Below are 7714 nucleotides of genomic sequence, written 5' to 3'. Positions count from 1 at the left end.
CCAGGCCTCCAGCGGAAAGACGCAGTAGCACGAAGACGCCATCGCGTCGACTGCATTATCACCAAAGTGCCTCGTGTTATGGGATTGCAAGTTGAGCAATTCCCCAAAGGCTGCTGGAGACTGCCGGGAGAAAGCGTGCAAATAAATATGCAACCTCAAATCCATCACAACACTGATCGACAGAGACTATGCCTACTCTAAGGTTTTCGCCAGAGCTGACCGCAATGCTGGATGTTTTTTGCTGCATAGAACCCAGGTTGTCTTAGCAGAGTTCAGTGTTGGATAAGAGGTGCAATGCAGGCAAACCTGAACAGGAACCAGACAGCCAGAGGGTAAACAGAACATCCAAAACAGTAAGCAAGTGGATATCGGGTAAAGCAGTGGTCAGAACCAGCCGGGAGCAGATATTCAAAATCGGTAAACAAAGGGTTATCCAAATACACGCGGAGCTCAATTTCCAAGAAGTCCAGAAGTCAGAGGTAAAGGGTGTATGTAAGTAGCTTGATCAAAACACATGCAGACAGGAAAATCTCAAGCAAAGAAAAGGTGGAGAAAGCCAGGTATAAATACAACCCTACACCTGATAGGCAGAAGGACAGAGAAAACAGATAGGCTCAAAGTAAAACCAGAACCGCCCAGAAGCTAGAACAGTAGTCATGGTGATCTTAAGGAAACAGACTGGCCCCCAATTAGGCCACATTCTACCTACATCCTACCTAATTTAGTCACCTTTCACAAATCTCTTCATCTGCCAGTCTCTGCTCTCATAGACGACATGTTTTGTAGAATGGCTCACAGAGGTTTTCCGCGCGAAATCCAGGAGCATCTTAATGAATTCTAGAGGTTTGTTTGGCATGACGTTAAATAGTTAGCAGCCACATAAAAGAGGCCTGCAAGTGACACGTGGTTCCTGAGCCACATGGTGACCACCAAAGTGCTATATTACGCTATAATTTTGTGGTGATTTTTTGTATTTCAGTAGAGACGTGTGTAATGGGAAAAAAAACCTAATTTGCTGCATTTAATTACAAATTTCATCTGGAAGAGTTCATGTCTCTTCTTCATGATATAATGGGGGAGATTAACTAAAGGTCTATCGCCCGTTGCCATGGGGGATGCTTGCACACCAAGCCTGCTCATATGGAACTCTATGGCATTTCAGAGATTGGAGATAAAAACATCAAGGACCCCTAAAATTGCCGTCTCGCAACAGAGTTGCCTTTCACGGGGCACTTGTCGTAAATGCATGGCCACACTTTTCCCTAAAATTTCCTCAACGGTCTCCTCGTTGCATTGTGTGAGATGGGCCAGCACCCGGGGCATCTATCATTGCTCTTGTGTTTTCCTGCTGGACTTTTCTTATACAGCCACGTGTTCTGGCCGTTGGTATCGCAACAGGGTCTTCTTGGCCTGCTGGCTCCACTCCTTGTGGCTCTGGGCCTGGATCAGATGTTCCTGCAGATGGCAACTCAATCAATGTGACATTGGAGTCTTCATCCTGCAGACTTTCTCGATTACTATGATTGCAAACATAAATTATTTTAAAAAACTTCCCCAAAAAATTAACCCCCCCAAAAAAACTGGACGTATGTTATGTCCCACAGGTAACTAGGGGACATACCAAAGCACCGTGCATCAAAATTAGGCCTAGCAACACACCTAGCAACATCACATTTTGTGAAGGATAGAGGTATGCTACGTCCAACAGGTATCTGGAGGACATAGCAAACAGTTTTAAAATGTTTTAAAAAATGACAACATGAAGTACTTACGGCTCAATCTCCATCACATCAGTTAAGAACCGGAGTTGATGGGTATACATATAGGGCATCTTCTTCGATCGCCCATCCCCGCTCCGGGCCCTGCGCCAGTATTTCCCTCCTGTACTGGTCGCGGCATGTATTCCACTGCAAATTTTCTATTGATCACTGTGAAAAAATTAAGATAAATAAATGAATGAATAAAACTTTAGCAATATAATTAATTAAAAGGAAAAAAAACTGAAGAAACAGAACTATATTCGAAAAGAATAAAAAAATAAGAGCAGTAAAGCAAAAAACTCTGCAAGGGCATTATAACTACACACAAAGAGAGGAATACAATAGATGATCCACAAGACCGTTATAGCAAAGATAAAAGGTATATATAAATAACGAAATTGCAACACTTACAGTTAAGAAAAAAGAAGTTGAGACCCGAAAATACCCACGATAGTTAACGCACCGCCGGTTGCACAGGTACACAGGCGACACTGAAGCGCGTCCCTGGAGTCAAGGCAACCAAAAAGTGGCTATGGAAGCCGAAGAGGGCGAGAAAGAACAAGGGAGGAATATGAGCACTGCAAGGATGGTGAGTAACAAAATAATTTTTTATAAATTCTTTTATTTTCAAATTTCACAAACATAACACGTTAATGCCATAAGAATATGCAACCATATAGTACGTCGGCACGCAGGTCAGCATAAGTGTGCACTCTGAATGGTAATATATAACCTATAGATTTTCGGGTACAATTAACACAAAAAAGTGTGGCGGAGAAAATATAAATTTTATTAACATATATCACAAACAATTAAAAATGAGTCATACAGAGCATGAAAAATAAAAACGGTAAAAAATCGCAGGGAGTACAGGTACAAAGAAAATGGGGACAAAGTCCAGTGAGTGTAGCAACCAGACTAATTACATTGTTGTATGGTCTGCACAGAGATCCAAACTGATGTTTTGTAACAGGCAACAATGTGCAATGACACTAATGTAAAGTGATGAACAATATGCAAGTCTGTAGCCAAACTCCAATCACCCATATAACTGCTTGAAAAGCTAGAGAGTAAAGGTAAGTGTTGCTTAAAAGTAGATGTTATAGTAAACACAAGCAGCATGGGAGAAATGAGTTGAATAACATACCCATGATACTGATGGTGTCCCTGCGATGAGAGACCGTCAAACCCGACGCGCGTTTCGGCGGGATGCCTTCGTCTGGGGGTGGCGTCTCTCCAGCTGGGGTCACCCCTTTAAAAGAACCCCTGTCCAATCATGTGCATTTGCAAAAAAATATATACAGAGTTTGTTAGCGGCGTCATGCGCCAGGTGTGGAGATGGTCGCTCAATTGCTTCTGACAGAGCGTCATCAGAGTGGGAGTGAGCCACCGGCGTCTGACGCCGGAGCGCCACGCCCACCCCGATAGAGACGCCCTATCCAGAAGGAGGCGAAACCACTCCCCCTGACGTAAGCGCACACGGCAAAATGCCAGTACGAAGAGAGTGACTGGGAGTTGCAAAGGAAGCACATGACTGGGCAGGCTGTCAGAAAGCCCAGAGACCGCACTACGGCATGATACACAGAAACACTAACTTCATTTACCATTATAGTTAAAGATCGATATGTATGCATATAAAAGATGACTATTTAAAAGAATATAAATTATATCAATAAGAGATAGATAATAAATGGATTGAGTATTTATGTGGTTATTTTAATAAAGAAAACGCATCAATGTGAATATTACTCGACATGGAAAGAAACAAAGAGTGGCTGAGTACAGGGGTAGGATAGAGAGCAAAAAAACCACGGCGCCACTTGGTGTGGATCAAAGGAGATGGAGGTGAGGAATAAAGGAGATATATATGCTCACCGTGAGGTTAGGAGAGTTGAATGGAGGGGTCCACGGGATAGCTGCTGCCAGATCCGAGCCGGTTACCGAGGTGACCGCTTAGGTACGAGAAGTGCAGGTAAAAACAATTGGGATCTATGTTGGAGCTGCTGCGTGGTGTGGACAAGGTACAGATCCAGAAGACCAGTTTTTATAAACTGTTTTATTGCTAAATTTGCAACGCGTTTCAACGCCGAACTGGCGTTTTCGTCAGGCATAGGGATACAGAAAAAAAGAGACATGCTTGTATACAGGTAATAGGCCATCTGGTTAGGGCCAGTTCAGACTGATCAATTTAGGTAAAAAACCGCGAAAAACTCGGGCGGGTCAAAGTTCAAATGGAACGATCTATTACAATGACAGTATGAGTTTTAATACAAACAAATAAATAAACAAATAAAAGTATATGCGTAATAAAAGACGGGGTGTCACGTCAGAGAGTGATTTTGGAGCGATATACAGGGGTAGATAAAAACGTTGTGTCGTGTGTAGAGGACGGCAACATTTGGTTGCTTGTATTGTTAGCTAGTGTCATCAGAGGAGGAGGGTGAGCAAGTTGTATCTGATTTTTATTGTTATTTGTTAGGTCATAAAATGTTAGTTATGTTTGGGATGTGAACGATTCTATCTGATGGTTATGCTGTTTACACGTTGCTATAGAGACAAACTGTGTTACGGAAGCCGATGCGGTCCAAAAGGAAATGGAACGCATGGTGAGCCGCATAACGCGAGGGATCGCTGTGCTGCTCAGAATGGACAATGACCAGAGAACGTATCTGCCAAAAAGAAAAGAAGGGGCGGAGGGTGAGTATAAATTAAGTACCATAAGTGGATATAGACAAAATGCCTTGATTAGTATTCAAGATTTGTTAAATCTAAATGTTACTTTGAGAAAACGCAGAACAATATTAGAGGGTAAGGATGGTTTTGTTAAGGTGGTCTGGACGGTGCCTATAATCTGAATGGTTGGTTCGAATATTTTAGTGAATAAATGTATGACTTATGGATTTCTTTTAGAAGTGAGAGTTTCTATTAGAGGACGTTAAATGTATTTTGGTTTTGTGTGTGAAGAAACCGCAAATGCAAAATGGGTTATTATGTAGTTGTTGCTAAAAGGCAAGGATGAAGGTTATTAAAGTGCTGTTAGGAGATGCGGAGAGAAATATGATGTCTTGATTTGTATTGTAGTAGTTTGTGGGGATATCATAGTTCAATATACAGACCGTAGCGTTATAGTTGTTAGATTTTATAGATTCACGTGGGTGCAGAAGGGATCCTAGAGGTGTTGGTTGTTAGATATTTTTCAATTTTGGAGTTAGTCAAACAATTAGTCCAAAGATGACTCTGTGATGTCATTTAGACCCAAAGGGTGTAGTGTATTCATTTTAAAAATCCAGTAGTTTTCCCTTTGTTTTAATTTGCTGAATCTGTTTGGGACGTCAAAATGAATATGTTCAATGGGTGTGATTTAGATTTTGTTAAATTGGCAATCATGTACTTGAGAAAAGTGACGGGATATACTGTGTTTGAGGTATCCAGTGTTTACATTGAACCGATGGTTGTTAACTCGGGTTCTTAAACATTGGGTAGTTCTTCCGATGTACTGCAACTGGCACGGGCACTCCATTAGGTAAATGACGTACGAGCTGCCACAGTTGAGGAGAGTTTGAATTGTGAATGTTTCGTTGGTGACTGTGGAAGTATAGTTGTATTTTTTGTGGCTAATGGAATTGCAACAAAGGCAGCGTGAATGTCCACATTTGTAGGACCCTTTGAGGTTGGAGAGAAAGTTTGCATGAGGTGTTGGATGTTTCTTTACTCTGCTGGGGGCCAAGATATTTTTGAGGGTTAAAGACCGTCTGAATGTGATGTTTGGTTTATATGATAATGTGTCTTTTAGATGCGGATCATTTTTTAGGATGTGCCAATGTTTGGAGAGGATGTTCCTGATCGTTTTATTGCCTCTGTTGTAGGTGGTGATGAAGTTGAGATTAGAGTTAGTGGAACCTGATTTGGGTTTCTTGAGGGGGGGGGGGTTTAAACAGGACTTTTGTGTAAGTACTGAAGCTTTTGATCGTGCGCCTTTTATGAGATTGGTGGGGAAACATTTGTCTTTGAATCTTTTTTCAAGGATTAAGCACTCCTTGTTGAAGTCTTTGTCAGTGCTGCAATTTTTCCTTATCCTCCTGAACTGCCCAAAAGGTATATTTTTGAGCCAGGGGCGGTAGTGGGCACTTCTGAAGTCAATGTAGCTGTTAACGTCTACTAGTTTGAAATGTATTTTCGTTATGAATTTATTGCTGTCGTAGTTGATGGTGAGATCTAAAAAGTCTATAGAAGTGGGGGAAAACGTATGTGTGAATGATAGGTCATAGTTGTTTTTATTTAGGGTTTCGATGAAGCGGACGGCTTCCTCCTCGGTGCCATTCCATATTATAAACATGTCGTCAATGTACCGTTTATATAGCAGTATGTTATTTTTGTAGGGGTGTTCACCATGGATGTGTGTCTTTTCAAAGGATCCCATATACAAGTTTGCATAGGAGGGTGCAAAGCGGGTGCCCATTGCACACCCTTTGATCTGATGGTAAAAACTGCTGTCAAAACTGAAAATATTGTGTTTGAGAATGAAATCAATACAGTTGGTTAGGAAATCTACCTGGGGTTCAGGGATAGTGTTATTTGAGGAAAGGAATGAGTGGGCTACTTCTATACCTCTGTCGTGAGGGATGTTACTGTACAGTGCGGTTACGTCCGCTGTCAGGAAACAGATTGGGGATGTCGACGGGTCAAAATTTAGGTAGTTTAAATCTCTAATTAATTGTGTGGAGTCCTTGAGGTGGGATGGTAGGGTGAGAACAAGGGGTTGAAGGTGAAGGTCTATGAAATGTGAGAGGTTGCTAGTGAGGGAGCCTATTCCCGAGATGATGGGACGTCCAGGGGGGTCTGTTAGTGATTTGTGGATTTTTGGTAAATGGTAAATGAAGGGCATGTTGGGAAAAGAGACAGACAGAAACCGTTTCTCTTTTTTATTAATCAATCCTGATGTGGCAGCTAACTCTATAAGATTCTGGTATTCAAGTATGTACATAGATAATGGGTTTGTAGTCAGTTTGCTGTAGAAAGTGGTGTCACTGAGAATCCTCATAGTCTCATCGAGGTATTTTTCTCTGTCCTAGATGACTATGCCCCCCCCCCCTTTGTCGGCCGGGCGAATTATGATTTCCTGACTTTTTTGGAGGTTTTTCATAGCCTTTCTTTCATACGTAGTTAAGTTGTCTGGATAATGGGATGGTAGGTCTAGTGTCCTGAATTCGTTGCTTACCAGGGACGAAAAGGTTTCTATCATCGGGCCTTGATGGTGGGTTGGGTAAAAGTTAGATTTAGGGTGGACTTCCACTGGGATGGCATTGGATGTAGCAGGGTTTTCAGGTGTTTCAATGATTGAACTTGGTATGATGATGGATTTGGTCATGGCAAAGTGTCTGGTAAGAGTAAGTTTTCTTGTAAACCTATTGAGATCCATGAAAAGTTCGAAATTATTGGTTGAAGCTGTGGGGCAAAAGGAAAGGCCTCTATTTAAAAGGCTGTGTTCGGAACTATTTAGAGTGTGTAGTGACAGATTGAATAATTTTACTGTTGGACCAGGTTCCTCTTTTTGTTGAGGGATGGATGTTGATTTGTTGCGTTTTTTGCCTCCTCTCCGTCCTCTAGGTCTGTGTCTAGTTTCCTTTTGGTTGAGATTTTTTGAATTTTTGGAAAAAAATTGGTTATGGTTTGAGCTTTGGGGCTCATGATGTAGGGGATCAGTATATCTTTGCTCACAACAGTGGGGGTTAGTGGAGGTCTGACTAACTGGGAGGGGAGTCCTAAAAAAGACGTTGCTGCATATGTGAAGTCTAAGGCAGAGGTGGCCAGGTCGATATTAGGGATGGTGAACCCCTGGGTTGTATTATTGTCCTCTGTGGGACTGCAGAAGTGGTCATCAGGTGAGGTTGGGTTGGTGAAATATGGAGTATTGTGTATGGATAGTTGGAGTAAAGATGGGAAATTGTTACCAT

This window comes from Rhinoderma darwinii, chromosome 2 (genome assembly GCF_050947455.1).
Source record: "Rhinoderma darwinii isolate aRhiDar2 chromosome 2, aRhiDar2.hap1, whole genome shotgun sequence".
NCBI classification, from domain to species: Eukaryota; Metazoa; Chordata; class Amphibia; order Anura; family Rhinodermatidae; genus Rhinoderma; species Rhinoderma darwinii.
This window is presented reverse-complemented; position numbering follows the sequence as displayed.